The sequence below is a fragment of the Bos grunniens genome, chromosome 3 (assembly GCF_055505025.1).
Source record: "Bos grunniens cultivar Pamir isolate PY7600 chromosome 3, Bosgru_T2T1.0, whole genome shotgun sequence".
In the NCBI taxonomy this organism is placed as follows: domain Eukaryota; kingdom Metazoa; phylum Chordata; class Mammalia; order Artiodactyla; family Bovidae; genus Bos; species Bos grunniens.
In genome coordinates, this window is record NC_141167.1 from 93,998,669 (window position 1) to 94,020,544 (window position 21,876).

Genomic DNA, 21,876 nt, shown 5'->3' on the forward strand with positions numbered 1-21,876 from the left:
AATGTGTCCAGAGTCCCCGGGGGAGGGAACTCTGAGGTCCCTGAGGGCCAAGTGGACACCAGGCCCCTGTCGTCCTTTCTGGAAGTGCACACATGTACTGAACACTAGTCCCTGGAAGCATCTCTTGTAGCAAAGGCCACCGCCTGTGCGGAGTCCATCCAGATTAACAAATCTGCATAGTGTCGGTCTGTGGGATGGCTGCTCTTGATTTAATTAATAGTTTGTTTGTTTGCATAATTCTCCTCAGGAAGGACTATTAGCACATCAAAAGGATGTTAACAGTATCCTTGGTAATAATAGAGTAAACACAAACCTAGTTTATCACTTTGTCACTTTCAACAAACACCACTCTGATGTCCTAACCTTTTCCAATGAGGTGCCCTATTTAAGTCAACAGCCAGCCAAGTGGGAAAAGGGAATACAGTCTGGTCTGTGAACTAGTTCGTGGTGAAAAACCAAAATAATTTCTATAATGACATCTATTTTTTAACTCCCCCAAATATGAAAAAATGCCAGAGGCACATGTATGATTTTTCCTTCCTCCCTCATTCCACTTAAAAGCTTTTGTAGAGAACCTGCTGGGCCGATAGTATTTTCTTCACATCTCAAGGGAGCTCTTTGTAAAAATGTTTTTAGAACACTAATTTTTATAACACCCCAAGGAAAGAAGGAAAGGTGAATCATTTACATAAAATTAAGGATTTCTGCAGATTCCATTTCTGTCCTACCTCTTAAAGAAAACAGAGGGAGAACAGGAACTCTTCTTGAAATTTTAGGAGCCAGCTGAGGTTTGATTCAAAAGGAAAATGCCCCTGAAGGAGGAAAGCAGAGACCAGAGAGTATGACCAAGCCCTTCAGTAGCTCAAGACATGCCAAGGTGAGGGTGAAGCCAGTGACCCCACGATGTATACATTAGGGTGTGATTTGGGGAGTTTCTTTCTGTGTGGCAAGACTTCCCAGTAAAATCTCTCCAAACTTTCCCCAACCCAGGGACTGAACTCACATCTCTTACATCTTCTGAAATGGCAGGCAGGTTCTTTACCACTAGTGCTACCTGGGAAGTCCATATAAAGTAGTAATTATATGTTAATCCCAAACTCCGCTTTCCCCTTTGTTTACCGTAAGCTTGTTTTCTATATCCTTGTTTTTTAATAAAAGATACTGGACATAATCTTAACTTTTTAAACAGACATCACCTGTCATGTATAAGCCTGGTCTTATAACCTAGAAACTGGAGAAATAAGTTCAGAAATCAAAATATCACTGAGGCAACTAGAATGATACCCAAGTAAAAGGGTGAAATTGCCTTTTGCCTACCCAGCAACTATTCCTATCTCCTCCTGCCTGTCAGAACTCAGGTTCTGTCCGGCACTTCCCCTTCTCCAGGAAGCCCACCGGCCTCAGGGGAGGTTAATTCAAACCCAGTTTCTCACTTCCACTTCCTCCTGGGCAGGGCCTAATCTCAATTCCTTGCCAGGGGTTGGTTCAGAAATGATCATATGATTAAGCCAACAAGGCAAAAGGAGAGGCTTTATGAGAGCCTCTGGGGAAAATATCTATGTACTGGGCAGGCCAAAAAGTTCATTCAGATTTTTCCAAAAGATGGTAAGGAAAGACCCAAACGAACTTTTTGGCCCACCCAATACTTCAGAAACTGCCATAGGAAGTCTCTCAGAACATCGCTCTTCCTGGATGTGAGGCAAACTGCTACCTGGTAGCTATCTTGCTACCAGGCTGAGGATGATAGTGACAAGTGGGAAGAGAACAGAGATAAGAAAATTGCAGGGAAATCAGCCAGAGCCATAAGACCCCATCAGCCAGAAGACCATAAACCCTTAGATACCTCTGGACACCAACTGTGTGAGCTGTACTTGTTTTATAACCTGGCTTGAATTTTCTCAAGATTTATAAGTTAATCTTGACTAAGACAAGTTATCACAAACTATATCTTCCAAGTAGAACTAATGACAAAAGACAAAACAATTGCCTACATAAAGAGTGTAATATTGACTAACAAAGAAGAGACCATGCATTGTAATATAACAAGATGGCTTTCTTTACAGTGAAAATGATTGGATTGTTATGAAAGAATTTAACGCTGAACCTAAAGCCTTGTCATCACTCACGACAGTTTAAATATGACCAGATAAAAGGATCCAAAGTCTTAGAAACAGGAATCTACCACGGCCATACTCAACCTGAGCATAGAAGTTGTTGAAGAGGACAAAGGAATACATCCTACTGTACAGTTTAAAACAGCCCTCAAAATGCCCTGGTCGATAGGCCAGAGACTATTCTAGAGGCTCGGAAAACAAGAATACAGTTTCTAGTGGATGAGGCAACGGCTAGAGAAGGGTCAATCAAATTTATGGAAGTCAAGGCCCATTTTGTGCATAAATAAAAGGGAAGTCTTCAAGGAATTGAAGTGTTCCCTTCCCATCTGAAATATTTCCCTGAAATCCCTGATGTTTGAAATTATGTTAATTCAGGAATAAAGACTGTCTCTTAACAACAAGAGATAGAAGGCATCAGATGGAAATTTCCATGAGAGCACGAATATAGTACTAAAAACTCACTGTTCTAAAGTGGACATTACTTTCTGTCCTACTAGCTCTAGCATATAAGCTTTGTGAGGCCAGGGATATCTTTGTCTTGCTCATTGCTTTGTCCCTCATAACTAAAATGGTGCCTAATTCACAGTGTTAGTCCCTCAGTTGTGTCCAGCTCTTTGTGACTCCATGGACTGTAGCCTGCCAGGCTCCTCTGTCCATGGAATTCTCAAGGCAAGAATACTGGAGTGGGTTGCCATTCCCTTCTCCAGGGGATCTTCCCAACCCAGGACTGAACCTGGGTCTCCTGCATTGCAGGCAGATGCTTTACCATCTGAGCCACCAGGGAAGCCCCATTGTACATGCAGAATAAACATTTGTGAGTGAACAAATGAGACAGCCGAATCCTTACCAAGAACAAATCTTTATAGAACAGAAGAAATCTTTAGAGGCCGCTATATAGCTGAATCGGAGAAGGCAATGGCACCCCACTCCAGTACTCTTGCTTGGAAAGTTGCATGGATGGAGGAGCCTGGTGGGCTGCAGTCCATGGGATCGCGAAGAGTCGGACACGACTGAGCGACTTCATTTTCAGTTTTTACTCTCATGCATTGGAGAAGGAAATGGCAACCCACTCCAGTGTTCTTGCCTGGAGAATCCCCGGGACGGCGGAGCCTGGCGGGCTGCCATCTATGGGGTCGCACAGAATCAGACACGACTGAAGCGACTTAGCAGCAGCAGCATATAGCTGAATGAGATAAAGGAAAAATGAAGCATACAGAACCAAAAGGGCCAAAAATAAACGGGCAAAAGCTAGGAAAGGCAATCTTTTCTTGCTTCATTTAGTCAAGGACAACTCCTGATTAGATTCTCACGCTAGACCCACGTCAGGGAGTGGGGAAACCCAACATCCTTTAGGCTAGGGAATCAGAGACAGCATCTGAACCAAGTAGCAGAACCATGTTGCCCCTGCACTTTCCACAGGCCTGTCCCCATTCTCCAAACATCAACGCCCTCCAATCCCCTTCCAAAGTCCATGGGTGGATTTATCATGAAACTGATGAAGGTTAAGCTGTGGTGCCCCTCATTTTCTAGGAAGAACCCTAGCAATGTATTCACCTGTCATATGTTTTTGCAAAATGTGTTAAAGTCAGATATTTTAGTCACAATAGCTCAGACTGCCATCTCTTTCTTCTCCAACTTGCCCTGTTATCCAGTGGCATCAGGGTAGTGGCAGGCATTTTGGGGGGCCAGATAAGGCAAGTTCAGTTGGAAATATATTTATTTGTGTTTAATGGGATATATTTATGTGATTCCTAGTCTCTTGTATGTATAATTATTTCTAGCCATTCTGTTGTAGGAATGCCTTTCAGGAACATTCCCACAACCCACTGTGGAAACTCATCTGGTTGTCCTCTCATAAAGTGGCAGATTAAATGTTGTATCACAATATGAATGTGTGCTATGACCTTAGTGGAGGAAAATAAAGGTTTGAAATGGAGCCAGAGGGCAGTCTGGAAATTCTTTCCAGAAAATTCTTTCCAATCAATTTCAAACAAAGGATTCAGAATTCATTGACATCTACTCAAATAGAAGTTTTTTCCTATTAGGACTATATATGAACATGTAATGTCTACTTTTGTGGGTTTTGTACCACATAAAGTTATTTTTCATCTATCTGTATATGAAGTCAACGGAAATTACTCTGACATCTAAAGAGACTTGTAATGAAAAAAGAGTCCTCTAAAAGTAGTACATCATTGAGGAAGAGATCAATTGCTAATAGAAATAGTAAGTAGTTTCTTGAATTATTTAATGGTCTGATGAATGAAGAAGAGTGAGCTATATGAACATATTTGAAAAAAGTATTTGTATTTCTTTATGATTTGACAGGAATATGGACAAGGATGATATAGTTCACAATATACTGGTACAATGAGGACATAGACAATAAAAGAGTTAACAGTGAGCACCATCAGTTCAAAACCTCTCAGATTAGGCTCTGAACAATAACAAAAAACTGGGAATGCTCTGGAATCATATAGATGACAAAAATTTGCTTGAAGTGTCCAAAATTTGACTCTAATTCTAAACATCTGTGTGATGATACCAAAAATAAGCTCTGATGCACACCGAAACTTTTCTACAACATTACTAAACAAATATGATCAACAATGCTATAGGAAAGAATGATTTATCATTATACTCTCTGGACAAAATATTATACGGTCTTTATCATATAAAGAAGTAGAGTATGGAGCCCCCAAAATGAAGAAAAAATCATTAAGGAACAAAAATATCGTGTGTTTTTTTAAATCGTGTGATGATTGTGTCATTTAAATATTTTTAAAATGTGTAATTTATGGTGATTTCTCTTATTACTTTAATAAATACTCAGCCTTGAGCTTAATTTTGTATTAGAAATCTTTTTCTTTTAAAAGACCTGTTAGGGATTTCCTGGTGGTCCAGTGGTTAAGACTTCTCTGTCCAATGTAGGGAGTGCAGGTTCGATCCTTGGTTGGAGAGCTAAGATCCCATGGGCCTCTCGACCAAAAAACCAAAACAGAAAACGGAAACAACGTTGTAACAAAATTCAATAAAAACCTTAAAAAATGGTACACATTAAAAAAAAAATATTTGAGGGGAAAAAAAAATAGGTCTTTTAAATTATAGAAGCTTCAGATCTCCAAAGCAATAATCTGTTGAGGGGAAGCAGTTCTTGATCCACCTATGCTTCTATTCATTTCAACTCTGGATTGATTAAACCATTACTCAGATTTTAAGGCACACAACACACATACACACACACACACACACAAAGAAAAATTTATAAAATGGATGATATGAACTAAAATGAATTTTTCCGTAATATCAATCTTTCCTAACAGCACAACCATCCTGACACTCCTTCGGATTTGAGTGGTAGGATGGTATATGTGTGTTGGGAATGCAAGAAAATTAATAGGGTTCTGGAATTCAGGAATCCTCTTAGGGTTTATAAAGGGAAGGGAAAAAAAAAGAGGATCATTGCCCTAGGCAATTGTATGTAGAGAACAGAGAAAGAAAATTTACTTTGGACTTGGAGCGTCTTGGGTTTAAATCCCAGTCCTACTGCTTAAATAGTTGTGTGACTGTGAGCCTTGATTTCTACATTTGTGAAAACAGGCAGAATATTAAGTGCCTTTTAGAGCTTTTGTGAAAATTAAATGCTACTACTGAAATTAAATGAAGCTATAAGGATTAAATGAATAGGGCTGTTCTAAAGAGTAAATGCACTCAGTAATAGGTGTTCTGTAAATGTTAGCTTTCTTCTTAAATATATAGAGCAGGATGTCAACTTATGCAAAGAATGTAAATTTGCTCTGGTCATAAATGTCAATGCACTTTCTGACAGTGCCATTGAATTTGTAGAGACTACATGGATATTTCACCTTTTTGCCTTATCCTGAAGTTAATACCAAATAGGACAATGACATGTGTGGGCAGTTAAAAAAAAAAAAGAAATAAGAATGTCTGGTAACATAGAAAGAATTGTTTAACATACCCACTCATCAAACATGATGTAAACAATTAGATACCATTTCATCTCTCAGGTGGAGAAGGCAATGGCAACCCACTCCAGTACTCTTGCCTGGAGAATCCCATGGATGGAGGAGCCTGGTAGGCTGCAGTCCATGGGGTCGCTAAGAGTCCAACAGGACTGATCGACTTCACTTTCACTTTTCACTTTCATGCATTGGAGATGGAAATGGCAACCCACTCCAGTGTTCTTGCCTGGAGAATCCCAGGGATGGGGGAGCCTGGTGGGCTGCCGTCTATGTGGTCACACAGAGTCGGACACGACTGAAGTGACTTAGCAGCAGCAGCAGCAGCATCTCTCAGGTTGGCAAAGATGAAGGATAAGAATGCCTGCCTGCCGTTGGTAAGGGTGTGAGTGGAGGGGTACGCTCAAAACATGGAAAGGTGTTTATAACATTGTTGAAAACAGGAGAGTTAACCAAAAGATTATTACTGTATTCTGTAGAAATATGTGTGTGTGTAGATAGATAAACACATGTATTTTAACCAAATAGAGTATGTATATTTTATGTATACATTATTGATGTGCTCTCTAAACTCAGTTTCTGACTGTAAAATGGGGATAATAACAGCACCTATCTTACAGCATCATTGTCTGGATTAAATTAAATACATAAAAAATCTGTACACAGTGTTTAGCAGTGTCTGGCACATAAGCACTTTATAAATACCATTATGTTACTCTAGGATGATGGCTAAGTCTCCTGTTATCAGCACTAGCTTAACTGTTCTTCTTTTCACCTTGGGTGTCTGCTGACCTGATTCTGACTTGTCCCTTTAAGAGTAACTAGAACGCTACTGGAGATTGGGTGGCAAGATGATCAGGTATCAACACATCCAGTCATCTGAAGGCCGTTGGAAAACCCCGTCTGATTGGAAGTTCCTCCTGAAAGCCAGGTCTCAGGGTTCTTCTACAGATGCATCCAATTCCAACTGATAGGAGAGCCATAAGGACAGCCTTGTGAATGCCCCTCAGAGACCTTATGGCCCAGATTCCAGAGCATTCTGGGACCTACAGACCCAAGGAAAAAGTGGGGAAAGAACTGGTTTGCTTTCCCTCCTTCACTCACTATGGAGATATATTGCATAATTGGATGCAGCTTCTTTTTTGCATTGTGTCTCCTCTTTCCCTGATTCCTGCCTGCCTTGCCTTCTGTTTCTATTTCCACTCTTTTCCAAGATGTTCATTTCCAGAACTGCTTCTGTGCTTTCTTCTCTGGGCATCAGTCTACCACAGTATCTCCTTTCTCCCCTTTCTCTCTTCCTTCGTGTCTCTCTTGAGACAGGTCTAGTGGCCTGGTTGCCATCTGCTGCCTTTTTTTTTTTTTTTTATGAGGTTGAGATCAGATGGCATCTAATCGATCGTCATGGTCTCCATGGTTACCAGGGTGACAGAGCACTTGGGAGAGACACATTCTCCAGCCTGGGGCTGTCAGACCATTCCTGAGAGGGAGAAAGAAAATAAAACCTCTTCCATCATATTTACACATTTACATCTTTCTCAAATGCAGCAGGACACAGGCCCTGTTTATGTTTTACATAGCTACCTAGTGGCTTGAGGCCAGGGAATTCAGAGTGACTTTTTTCTATCCAAAAAAAAAAAATGCACAAGGACGAAAGTAAAGATTTTTTTTTGAATCTCAGAATACCCCCATCCCAACTCCCCACACACAGATTATCACCTTTTTTCCTTTTGCTTTGTAATGTCTGGGCCTTAATTTCTTAATTCTAATGAGGTGTTACCCTTCCAATAAATCACAGAGTAGTTCTAAAACTGACAATTGACAATTATTTGCTTCAGAAAAAGGAAGAGCCACTTATAAAATCAGCATCACTCTAACCTTTGATTAAAATCAGTGATGACATTAGTTGTGACTTGTTCTTTGGCCAAGAATTATTTGTAGTGCGGGAAGCCATTCTTCCCAAGAACAGCTGTCACATATGATGAAATGTAGGCGAAATAACCCTTCTTAATGCAAAAAGGTTCCGGGGCATAACTGGTCGGTAACGCTTTAATGCACAGGGGCTGGCCAACCCGGGCCTTATTATAATAGAATATGCTGGCATTGACGGCCCAGGTCTGGTTGAAAGAGATGTGAGAAAGGTCTGGGTAATAAGGATGTATAACTAATGGAACAAAGGCTAGATTTTTGGAGAATCTGGGAGAGAAGGAAACAACCAATCTTCATATCATTAAATAATGTTAAAACTGCAACTGGAATGCGGTCTTTGATTTATTCACACACCTTTAATGCTAGACACAGATGACCTGGGGCTATTGGCTGTTTTACTTCCTCTCCTGGTAATATTTTATGCTTCATAACACTTATTGGAAATTCTGCTCTTTTTTCATCTTTGTCTGAGAAAACTAAACTTAAAATTATGACACAGGTCCAAGGCCTATAAGTAATTATTCTTCATTTAAAGTAAAAACATCACCTCGAATGACGGGCAGTGCCTGTTTCTTCCCTTTGTCTCTGATGTCACTTCAGACCTCCTCCATCTCCTCTGTATAGTATCTTAGTAAGATTCAGATATATTCATCTGCAGTGCCTTTGGCTGTTAAGCAAATATCACACTGATATTTGAAATAGAAATGATGCCATCAATTGGAGGAGAGACTTTAATATAAAGGGGAAGTAATTTCTTGTGAACACAACCCCTCTTACTCACTTCACACTTCTGCCCGTCTTTGCTAATGCCTGCTTCTCTTCCCGCTCTGCAATTCTTCCCACCCTCCCCCTCTTTCCTGGTGACTTCTGTAGGATAGCCAGGGGAGTCCCACATCCTCAGAAAAGCCCTCCCCCCAGGCCCCGTGGCTCAGAGACCAGTGGTGCCTTATGGTCTTGCTGATGTGTTCGTTATGGATACCTCTGGTCTCTTAAGCTCTAAAGGGGCCCTTGCTTCTGGCTCTTCCCTTACTTTCTACCTGGTTAGCCCTCATGAAGGCTTGATGAAGATGATGGCAACCTGTTTTATCTACCATAGTTGGCTTTCCGTTTTAAGGCCTTGGATCTTAGCATTCTTGATCTGCAGAGATTTCACTTGCTTCCTGGCCTCCCAGACTCTTGCATACAAACGTGCTGCTCAGAGGTGTGTTCCCCCTTGGAATGAAATGAGTCGTTTCTTCCCATCAGGACGACTGCCGCAGCATGGTGTCAACGCACTCCTGCCTTTGGTAAATTGAGTTTGTCAGTGCTAAGCCACACAGCTGAGTGAAATGTTGTGTGATGTGGGCTGTCTCCTGGGAGAGAGAAACTGGCATAAACCACATCCTAATGGGATCCAGAAACAAAGAAGCGTGAATGAAGTGTTAATTGCATTCATAAAGACATTAACAAAGGAATTAAAATGGCAGCGGCTTCCTCCTCCACTCAAGATTCACAGGAAAACATGTGACCCCAAAGAATGCTTTAACGATAATCATCAAAGTGTATTGTTTGCCCACTGCAGAGATGACTCTCCACAAATATTAACTTATCAAAGAACAAACATTTTTTGTTCATTATCTTAAGTACATTAACTAGCAGACAGTTTAACTGTACCCCACCTCCAATTCTGTTCTCCTTCCTCGCTGCCTTTGTATGATTTAAGTTTCCAAAGAATCAAGAGGCATGTTCAATGCTGCTTCATTAACCATAAGGATGTCTGTTAACAGTTTGAACCTAATCAATCCTACAGTTCTTATTAGAGCAAAATGCTCATTATCTGGGAGATTTTTTGCTTTTTAAAGTAAAATGATGACTGGGGGTTTGTTTTGCAGTCCTTGAATATTCCAGATATCATCAGCAGTGTGGGCAACCTGGGGCTCCCTCACTCTGCCCTTTGGCAGGGCCCTCAGCTGCTGACAGCAGGGCTAAGCTGCAAAAGGGCAGAAAGCTGCATTTGACTGAGGATGGATCACATTGATGAATATTGCGCCTGTTAATGAAGTTGAGGCCACAGATTTGGGGCCTTTTATGGTTCTTCTCACTCAATTTCACCCTCACAAACCACACCACTAATCCCAGTCGGTCATTCTGTGTATGTTTGCAACTGGTGACTCGGGGACTAGATAAAAGTAAATGAATCTCATCTAGATGACAGTGACCAGAAATCTCAGTCTAAAATGGAAACAGAACTGGAAAATGTGTTCACATAGAGGATCTCATGTAGTGCACGCTACTCCAGGAGACAAATATAGGAGATATTCCTACCCTTGTCCTGCAAATAAGAAAACAAAAACCTAGAGAAACTAAGTCAAGTCCTGGGATTAGAATTCAGGTATTTTCGATCATCTGACTGCTCTTTCTACTGCGGGAATCTCACTCTCTTGGGATCTCCTTTGATTCTCAGAAGAATCCTGTGAAGTAAGGTAGGCTGTATAAACAAGGGAGCCGATTTGCCAGCAGCCATATTAATGCAACCAGAGAAGCAGGTGCTCTGAAACCCTTGCCTAGAATTTGGCCGAACAACTGTAGTTTTCATTCTAGCCTGAGTCAACCATATTCATAGAAAGTGGCAGATTTAAGTGACAAAATTCTAGTCTGTTGTGTGTCCAGGCTGATCAACATGGGTCAATCAGAAGAAGCAGCTCGGAAGTGCAGGCAGCATCTTAGGAGAGCTACATTGCAGTCATCAGAATCAGACCCAGTGAGTCTCTGGTAGCTTCTATCTCTGTTGAAAATATTGAGGGCATTTCTTTTTGGATATTACCTGTACATTAAATTTAAGGATATCACAAAATTCTTCAAATAAAAAATTTGGGATTCTGTGTTGCTTTGTATTAGTTGTTCTTAGTTTCATATCTATATTACCACTCAAAAATGATTGACTTCATACAAGAACACTTCATCTATAATATTGAACCCATAATCTTCAAGCAAATTTTGCTCCAGTGTAGACATACCACCAAGTTGTTCAGGAGTCTGATTCAAACATCAGTTTGAATTAATTATCTAGATGTTATTATTTAACAGTAAGTTATTAATTAATTAATTATTTGCCTAAAAATGTTGACTGAGAATGTGAAAGAGTTTGATGCTATTAATATAAGCATCTACTGATATTCAAAACACATAGGTAATCATCTAGTAAAATACCTGGTTTTTATAAATTATTTTCCTTTCATTTTGTCATTTGGATATTGAAAACACACACTCTGAGATGTCACCCAAATCCTGGAGGGGAGTGAGACTTTCAGGCTTTTATTCATTCTATTTATGTCAAAATTAAAAGAATTAATTCATACTTCTACACCAGAATTGTGTCATTATCATACAGTGATCATTTTGATCGTTCTTTTCCATTCATGGAAATCCAAATGGATGAAGTCATTTTACAAGTCTGTACTGTCCATTATGGGTAGCTACTAGTCAAATGTGGCTGTTTAAATTAAAATTAATTAAGATTAAAAATTAAGAATTAAGTTTTATATTCTAAGTGCTCAGTAGCTACCTGTGATTGGTGGCTACTATATTGAACAGTGCAGATTTATAGAACAGTTTTGTCACCATGGAAAGTTCTATTGGACAAAGTTGTCCTACATCAAAAGATTGAAACCCACACAGGCTACAGAAATACACCCCATACCCAAACATCTATTTATAGAAGAATATAGTTTCAGTGGGTCTTCCCAAGTGATGTTAGTGGTAAAGAGCCTGCCTGCCAATGCAGGGACAAAAGAAAAGTGAGTGTGACCCCTGGGTTGAGAAGGCCCCTGGCGGAGGGCACGGCAACCACTCCAGTCTTTTTGCCTGGAGAACCCCATGGACAGAGGAGTGTGGTGGGCTACAGTCCAAAGAGTTGCAAAGAGTTGGACACGATTGAAGTGACTGAGCACACACACACGCATAGATCCACTGAGAGTGACTTGTAGGACCAGGCTGCTAGGGCCTGGGCATCAGTGAGGAGGTGGCCTGCAGCCTTCTTTCTCAGAGTGAGACCTGGCCGTGAGTGTCATGAGAGAGGATGAGCCTAATCTCTAGAGAAAGGGCAGGTGCAGATGAGCCGTTTCCATTTTCCACTCCTGCAAGTCCCAGAACCTCCAGTCAAGACCGGCCGCCAAGTTGTGCTCACACAGAAGCCCAAACCAAAGAGCATTTTGGATTAATTTTCTGGCCGTTACTTCTTTGCAAAATCTATCTTGTGCCTTTGATTAAGGATTTTCTTTCTTTTTGCCATGAATTTAAATGAGTCTAAACCTAACAGTGTTTTCCACCAGTCATGATATTTAACATAGGCATTGACCAACAGAAAGAAGGCTTTGGACAAGCTAGGATTATAAGAGACTGAACAGTACAGTCTGGTGTTCCTGGGCTAACATCGTTAAGTGAATGCCATTCACTGACTCTGCATCATTGCAGCAAGTAAACCTATGCACAGACTGAAGTTCTTCCTCTAAGATGGCAAAATGGGAATAATCCCCAGTGTTTGCTGCATTAGCCACTTAACCTTGTATAAACTTATAAAACTTAAAAGTACTACATCACCAATCATATCCTTTTCTCTGATGTATCATATGAGGACTATCTTTACTATATCAAGAATGAGATTGAGATGGGATGTCTTTTATAAGATTTTCAGTCATTTGCAAAAAACACATGAGATAGACAATTCTCATTGTTTTAATCACACACTTCTTCAAAGTGGGCTTATTGGGAACATATTTTATATTCTTAGTAGACTCTAAGCCCCTTGAAACTGCTAATACATATTTGTATCCCACAAGTACCTGATACAGTAGGAGTTTCTCAGAACCTTGCTTCAATTCCATTAACAGATATTGCGTTGGCAAAAAAATTCATTCGTTTTCATTTACTGAACAAACTAATGAATGAATAAGAAGATTATGGGTGACAAATTTGTCTTGCCTGGTAACTTTTAGCTAATATCTGTAGGAAGTTGGAGGGCATGGGGAAGAGTTTCAAATTTTGAGAAGAAACACAGATCGAGAGCTTTTTGAAAGTGTATCACTTCAAAGCTTCCTTTGACTTTCCGTAGGATTATAAGGAGAGAGAAAATTTTTGAAGGTCAACTGTTTTTCAATTGATGCAGAAGAAGTTTGGTGATATGCATCTAGCCTATTCTGTCCTTTACAGAATTTCCTTTCTGACATTGTTTCTGGAAGTAGGGAATCTAAAGGAATGTCTGACTGCGTTTTGTATTGATGCCTGAATGACACAATAATGGAGTTAGCTGACATTGAAAATGATTTACATGATTGAGCCCAAGCCCATAAACTTTTTTGTAAACGTAATGAAAACAAATTCAGAAATTAAAGTGATTGCAGGAGAACCTTGAATTCCATCCCCATATTTCTAATCATCCTTGATAAATCAGAATCCAACCCGATCTTCAACATTTCCAAGGAAACAGAACCATAGGTATATGCTAAAGGCCATAACAGGGCCTTTTAAAAATATGATAACCTCTTTTGTGTTTTAACAATGCCAGTCACCTATGTAAACACATACTGTGATGAAGCTTTCTAGGTCATGCATCTTTAAATCACCATGACTCATATTTGTCTCTTGTTCCAACTATTTTTCTGGTTCTCTCTTGCAGAAATGGTTTCAATTAGAGCCTGGAAAGGGTTGATGCAGAACTCTTGCTCAGTGCTTGCCAACATGGGAATTGGTTTTAAACATGGCTGTTTCTCATCCAAAAAAAAAAAAAAAATCCCCTCTTCCTGCCCTGGAGTTAAAAGAGATTATTCTCAGACAGGCGTTTAGCTGATTTTTAATGTCAAAGAAACTTAATTTGCAAACTCGTTAGAAACTCTTTAGTAAAAGCTGCCTAGTAAAACAGATGATTAATATTGGTAAGCTCCTCATTTGCATATTAATGAGTCTCCATACTCAACTAATTAAAACTGCACTGCCTGTTTGAGGACTTCTAGACTGCTGGTCTTGTTTCCATGTACAAGCATGTATTTTAATGAAAATAAGGGTTAGTAATCATGTCTGAACTTTTCTGATGTACCGTTCCCACCTGTGACACTTAGGACTCCTTGAGAGGTCATAGAACTATCTCGAAGCAGCCATTTCATTGGCCCAAAGGTCACTTTTGTTCTGGGATTTGTGTGCTCCTTGAGGTTTTGATGGGAAGAAAATTGTTGGATTATTCATGATTGAAATAATCGAAAATAAGTAAGAAAGTCGTCCCATTGTATCTCAATATTTGTTTTCCTGAAGAAAAAGAAAGTGAAGTCGTTCAGTTGTGTCTGACTCTTTGCGACCCCATGGACTGTAGCCTACCAGGCTCCTCCATCCATGGCAAGAGTACTGGAGTGGGTTGCCATTTCCTGCTCCAGGGGATCTTCCCGACCTAGGGATCAAACCCAGGTCTCCAGCATTGCAGGCAGACGTTTTACCATCTGAGCCACCAGGGAAGCCCCTAAAGTCTTACTCTATAAATGTATCTTTCCAGCATAGTATTTTTTGATATTGAACCTTAGCTACTCTACAATTTATTCTACTTTTTACTACTTTTTAAGAATTCTAATAAAGAATTACTGGGTGGGGAAGTAGGCTAATCTGTTTCAGAAAATTATGCTTGCAGAAAGCCTAGTGACTTGGTCACAGATCCCTAGCTCTCATTGTTGAGAATACATTGCTATTTTCACTGTACACAAAACAAAACCAATGAGACAAACAAAAATACCTGTGAAAATGAAACACCTTTTATTACAGTGCCCTCAAATGAGATTCATGAGAAATTGTATTAGTCCCAACAATCAAGTGACATTGGCCAAATTGCTGAACATTTCACTCATCTATAAGAACCAAAAATAAATGTGCAATGAGTGTTTACTCTGTCCCCAAACTGAGCTAGGTGCCGCTGCTAGGTTCTTCAGTGTTTGCTGTTCTAATAGACCACATCCTGTAGTTTTGTAATCATAGGCTTATTTATTTATTTATGCTTTTTACTGGAAAACTCTCCATAGCAAGGCCTCTGTCTTTTTCATTGTTATATTCTCCAATGCTTATCCCAGTGATAACTGTGCATGTGCTAAGTTGCTTCAGTTGTGTCTGACTCTCTGTGACCCTATGGACTGTAGCCCGCCAGGCTCCTCTGTCCGTGGGATTCTCCAGGCAAGAACACTAGAGTGGGTTTCCATGCCCTCCTCCAGGGGATCTTCCCGACCCAGGGATCGAACTCGTGCCTCCTGCATTGGCAGGCAGTCTCCTGCATTGCAGGCAGATTCTTTACCATTGAGCCATCAGGGAAGCCTCATAAGGTTCTTGATGACTTAGCTTTAACCAATCAGATGAATACTGTGAAAACTGACTTTAAAACTAAATCAAGTGGGAGAAAAGGCAGTAACTTGAACTTTTGCTGGTGTGGATAATAGCAGCTGTGGCATAGCTCTGGGGACAGCAGTCTTGGGTGGAGTTATGTCCCGGATGCATGGCTTTGAAGGTATGATCTCAGAGTCTGCAGTGGATGTGGCATTTTCTAGACGCTTAGCATGTAAACTGTAGCAGAGGGAGCAGTTCCCTTGGCAGGCAGCTTCCAAGGTGAGGTTTGGAGCCATTTTTCCTGAAGATCTTGTCTAAGCCTTGGCCATCTAGCCCTTTCAGGAGTTTTGTAGGCATCAAATTCCTTTTCTTTTTAAAACAACCAGCATAGTTTCTGTTTTCTATACTGAACCCTGATGGGTAGATTTCTTCCCAGGATTATTATGGAGTTTCCATGAAACATTTTATGTAAAAGTGACTGGCTCTTAGTGAGTATTTAGTAAGAATTTTCTTCTCTCATAATTTGTATATATAAAATCACAGATGAAACAGGTGTTTTGAGATTCTGATGACTATCTCTTTGTTTTCAGTTGACCTATAGACACAATCTTCAATCAAAAACTTGGATTCACACCAACACACAAACATAGAAATATAGAGAGGCAAAATACATCCTTGTTTTATTCATTCTTTTAGCAAAACCTTATTGACTACATTTTAAGATCAAGCGCCTGATCCTGAACTTGGACAAATAATTTTCTCTCCCTGAGTCTCAGTTTTCTCATTTAAAAAAATGAAAATGTTGAACTATATCATTTCTAAGTTTTCTGTCTTCTTTGCTTCAAAATTGTGTGTTCTTTATATCACTAAAAAATTAACTCTCAATTTGATCTATGCATATGCAATCTCAGTTTGTCTCAGGGTTGCAGGTTTCTATAATGGTTTGGAATTACATGAGAAGGGTTGAACATTTGTTTTTAAGTACTTGTTATTTCTCAAATCAGCTAGGACCACCTCCCCCTTATCAATAATAATACATTGTCGTGACCCAGTGAATCATGGATCTAACACTCTTAAGCATAATTCTTTCCTCCCTTTAACATTTAAGAAAGCAATGTCATCATCATTGGTAACATGTATTAAACAATTACTATTTATTATGTACTTTGTATTTTCTTATGCCCATGACCTAGTGCCCATTTAACATCTACAATGCTCTATATACTTTTTTGATATGATGAAACTAAGGCTGAGAGAAGTAAAGCAAGTTGCCCAAGATCATAGAACTAGTAAGTGGCAGAGCTAAATCTTGGCTAGGTTTATTTGAACCTAAGGTCTCTTTCTTAACTACTACAATAGATGACCTCTCAATAATAATAGTGATCATGATAATAATAATAATAATTAGTAGTAGTAGCTTTGAAAATACTGATATTTTATTTATTATCTTTATTGAGCATTTAATACCTTTATTGAGTGTGTGTGTGCTGTCACTTCAGTTGTGTCCAACTCTTTGTGATCCCATGGACTGTAGCCCACCAGGCTCCTCTGTCCATGGGATTCTCCAGACAAGAAGACTGGAGTGGGTTGCCATGCCCTCCTCCAGGGGATCTTCCCGAGACAGGGATAGAACCCCCATCTCTTCCATCTCCTGCATTGGCAGGCAGGTTCTTTACCACCAGCACCACCTGGGAACCCCACTGAGTACTTACCCTAAATGCCAAATACTCTGCTCTTTTATTCATATTCTCAATTCATTCTCATAATTTACAACCTAAAACCTATTATAACCTCCATTTTATAGATGAAGAAATGGAATCTTATTGGTTTTAAGCACCTTGACCAAAGGTTCAGCTAATCATTTGTGGAGCTGGGCTGTGAGCTTAGGCAATGTGAAACCAGTGCCTTATGGCCTCTGGTAGCTTATGGCCTTCTGTTTCCTGTATCGATGGGGTTGAAGGAAGAATATTGACTTTGCCTTAATTTATGGAAGATGTAAATTGTTTGCATACTTGAAAGTCATATAAGTAACAAGTACCCATGGCACTCCCCACAAGTGATTCTGTTCATCTGTGTGCTCTGACACCACCAGGGCTGGTGACCCCTACAGACTTGTGAGCACAGAAAGAATGGATCAAGTGGTCTATGATGCAAGAAGTGCTATGCCATGGACATGCATCCTGCTTCTCAAATTGGTGTATGACGACCTCAACAACCCTTTTAACTATCCTTCCAGAGCTATAGAGTTTCTGACTCTGTTTCTATCAAGGTGATGGTAATTATGGGAGATCACTTTCTATTTCTGTTTTAAACACTATTTTTAATGTTATGTAGACATGTGTTTAAAATGTACATTTTTGCAGGCAGGAGGGGAGAGTATGACCATTTAAAAATCTGAATCTTATAAGTGACCTAGATGCCAGCTAAGAATTTAAGAAGGAGAAAAGTTGCAAATCCAAGCAATTAATTATTAAATATTTAAAAGCCAAGTATAGTACCTCTGGGCAGAGAGGCCCTTTCCTTTGAGGAGGTAAAAACTAATTGCAAACACAGAGCTGTTGAGCAGTCACACTGTGAAGCATGGGGTGCACTTAGCAGTTATCGTCTTCTGTTGGCTGAGCCACATGAAAAGAAAGGTGAAGATCCAACAAAAATGTATTTCAAACCCCTTGGGAAATTTATTCAATAAGTCTACATGAAAAGGAATAGATGGTAATGAAAGCCAGGGAGAAAGGCAGATGGGGGATGTTTACTCTGAGTTGCAGGGAGGTTTGTGAGTTCTGAGGCTTTCAATCCCTGAAAGAGAGATCTAGCACATAATAGGTGCTCAAAAATTATTAAAATAACTAGCAAATCAATGAATGGATGGATAACTTTCCCCCCTATGTTTCAGAAAAGAGGAAATTTAATAAATATTATTGAAAAGAATACTTGTGATGGATTGAATTCTCCAATTCATATGTTGAAGTTCTACCCACCATCAACATGATGGAATTGAGAGGTGGAATTGGCATTTGGGAGGTAATTAGGGTTAGATAACAGCATAGGTGTGGGGCCTTGGTCTGATGGGATTAGTGCCCTTATAAAAAGAGACACTGGAGAGTTTGGCCTTCTTTCTCTCCCCCACTGCACAAAGAAGAGGTTATGTGAGAATGCAAGAAGAAGGGAGCCATCTGTAAGCCAGGAAAAGAGTCCTTCCCAGGAAACAAAGAGCCTGGCACCTTGATTTGGGACTTCTCAGCCTCCAGACTGTTAAAAATAAATGTCTGTAGTATTTGTTATGGCAACCTGAACAGACTAAGTCCTTATATATCTTTAAATATTACTCTACTTGAAGTTTTAGTCATTCAGTCATGTTTGACTCTTTGTGACCCCATGGACTATAGCCTGCCAGGTTCCTCTGTCCATGGAATTCTCCAGTCAAGAATACTGGAATGGGTAGAAGTGAATGGGAATTCACTTCTCCAAGGGATCTTCCCGACCCAGGGATTGAACCCACGTCTCTTGCATTGCAAGCAAATTCTTTACTGTCTGAGCCACCTTGTAACTTGTATAGTTATACAATAGTGTGTGTGTATATATATATATATATACACACATACATACACACATATATATGTATATGTATAGATTGATCATTTTAATGATTTTTTAATTAAGTAGTTAATTTGAATGTGAAATAACTTGCCAGTTGAATGAGAATCATAATATTTTCTATGACTCAGAAGTCCATGTCCAAGAAGAAATTGGTACTCAGATCATAGGAACAATTCTAGAGCCCTACAGTCAATGTGGTGGCATAATACCAACATGTAGGCAGCATACCAAAGAAGAAATTCTAGTTTCTACACTACAGCTAAGACATAAACTCACTTTGCAGTCACTTTCTCTTCTTTTTCCTCTCTTTCTTTCTTCCTTGTATTGGACCTTTGGGACACATAACAGATAGAAAAGCAAACAGAGGCCATGGGGCTTTGAGACAGGGTATGCTGGATACATGATAACTGCCATAATAAGAGATTTCAGAGGGGACTCAAATCCCTCAGAGCCTTCTTCCTGAGGTCAAGTTTCTGGGGTTGCAGAGTGTCAGCAGACATATTTCTTTCTCTCTCTCTCTGTCCTCCTCACAGTGCATACAAACCATTCCTTAACTAGCAAAGTGCGGTACTAGCAAATTTTAGAAAGTACTAGCAAATCCTGGTTATGAGAGCTCTTGCTTCACCTGTGGGAGCAGTCCTTTCTTTGGGTATACATAGCCAGGAGCTGATAGCTTTTCCTAAAATTTGTCCTAAAGATGGTATAGTAAAAGAGCTGTTGAATCCTGGGGACTAGGGTCAGATCTCATGTCTATTTCTTATTGACTATGATCCTTAGTACCTCACTTAATCCTTCTGAGACTTCCTCCTTCTCTGTAAAATGGGGCTAGTAATTTCTTCCCTACCTGCTTCAGTGAGTTGATCTCAGAAACAAATGAGGCACATTTGGATGTACAAAAGCGTTTTGTAAAACATAATACTCTATGCTGGTGGTGGGCAAACTCTGGTTTACAAGCCAAATCCATACATCCCTCTGCTTGTTCTGTATGGCTCGCAAGCTATGGCTGATTTTTACATTTTTAAATGGTTGAGAAGATTTTATGACATGAAAATTATGAGATCAGATTCAGTGTTTGTATGAATGAGTGTGTATGCTCAGCTGGTAAAGAATCTGCCTGCAATGCGGGAGGCCCAGATTCAACCCCTGGGTCAGGAAGATACCCTGGAGAAGGGAATGGCAATCCACTCTAGTATTGGACAGAGGAGCCTGGAGAGCTACAGTCCACGGAGTTGCAAAGAGTCGGACATGACTGAGCGACTAACAGACACACACACACACACACACACACACACACTCTAAGAACAGCACATATGCCAGCTTGTTTAACCCTTAAACTGTACTGTACTGGTAACCACCATTGCACACTGCCTATGACAGAGGAGAACAGTCCATCAAAAGCTCAGCATGGAGCCTCACTAGAAACAAAAGCAGGTAAGATTGCAGTGTGGTTCTAGGAAGTAAAGTTTATTTTCTGAACCAATGTTTTGCAGATAAGGAAGCTGGTTTGAAGACTGGTCACACATGACAAATGACAAATAACCCAGTTCTTTGTCTGATAACCCAGGTCTGACCATATCTTTTCAGTGTACAAGGTCATTATTTTCACCTACTTATGCTATCAGAAATTAAAGTGATAGATTTGACCCTACCAAATCTCCATAATACAACTCAGCCATACTTGACATTAATATCAAAAGCATCTTGGAATTCATCCAAAGGATTTTGTTCTGGAAGGACCATAAAGATATTGATCACTTTTTAATGTAGAGTACGGTCAGTGGTACAAATGCTGAGATGACCTTTAAAGTAGGCAATGTACTCATTTTAACTGAGCTTCACCTGTGTTGCAATGTACTCATTTATGAAACTGGTCCACCCACAAGCCCTTGAAGAGAAAGACCCACCTCCATCCAGTCCCTGTAACTGAAACAGACACTTGTTATATTAATTGCCACTGCCGATGAGCCTTGGACGATTTGCTCGAAGGCCACAGGTTTAGAGACTAGCCTATGGCTTTTGCAACGTGTCTTAAAAAGATGGGCCATGGCAGCCCCGCCACCCGGCCGCCAGTTGCCACCCCATCGTGCTGTGCAAGAAGACGGTGGGGTCTGTGGCCGACAGCGATGCAGTGGTGAACTAGATGATGCGCATTTAAACAACTCCTTGGGCTCTCCAGTTCAAGCCGACATATACTTGCCATGACTGAGCGTGCTATTTTGTGGGCACATTAGAGGTGGCATGAGACCAGGCAAGAAAGTGTTAGTGATGGGCATTGTAAACCTCAACCCAGAGAGCTTTGCCATCAGATTGACCTGTGGTGATTTGGAAGATCCTCCCGCAGAGGTGGCAATTGAACTCAAAGCAGTGTTCACAGATCGGCAGCGACTCAGAAATTCTTGTATATTTGGGGAAAGAGGTGAAGAACAGTCAGCGATCCCTTACTTCCCATTCATCCCAGACCAGCCATTCAGGATGGAAATCCTTTGTTAGCATCCGGGTTTCAGAGTGTTTGTGGATGGACAAACACTTTTTGATTTTTACCACCGCATTCAAACGTTATCTGCAATGGACACCATAAAGATCAATGGAGACCTCCAGATCACTAAGCTTGGCTGATGTTGTTTAAACCACATCTGTTTCAGAGCATCAGGTGCCACAACTGTCTGACTGTTGGTCTGAAAGAAGTGTCCTAGCAAGGTCTGAAGACTTAAAAAGAAAACAAAAAGGCAGACTTCACTGTTTCTTCTATCTGTGCAGTTTAAACCCAAATGACTTCAATGGTGGTTTGCCCTTAGGAAGCTGTCAGAACTAAGACACGGAGCCATCATTCCCAGAACAAAGTAATACATTTATGCTGGATTTTATTCAGACTTAACTGAAATGGATTTGTGATTTGGTAACAAGTTATTCATCTTTTCAAAGCAAGGTGA

General features: G+C 40.2%; 1 long non-coding RNA gene and 1 pseudogene across 2 annotated transcripts; one reads left to right on the forward strand and one right to left on the reverse strand.

Moving 5' to 3' along the window:
• Window positions 1-6,474: 6,474 nt before the first annotated feature.
• LOC147376136 (uncharacterized) lies at window positions 6,475-10,094 on the reverse strand. Of its 2 annotated transcripts, none has more exons than XR_015161658.1 (3): window positions 9,099-10,094; window positions 8,568-8,687; window positions 6,475-7,571 (listed from the first exon to the last, which is right to left on the reverse strand). It is a non-coding gene; the product is annotated as an uncharacterized LOC147376136 (long non-coding RNA). The 2 variants fall into 2 exon arrangements; XR_015161657.1 differs by having other exon boundaries at window positions 9,058-10,091.
• A 5,411-nt stretch (window positions 10,095-15,505) lies between these two features.
• On the forward strand, window positions 15,506-21,562 carry LOC147376137 (galectin-related protein pseudogene; annotated as a pseudogene).
• Window positions 21,563-21,876: the final 314 nt, after the last annotated feature.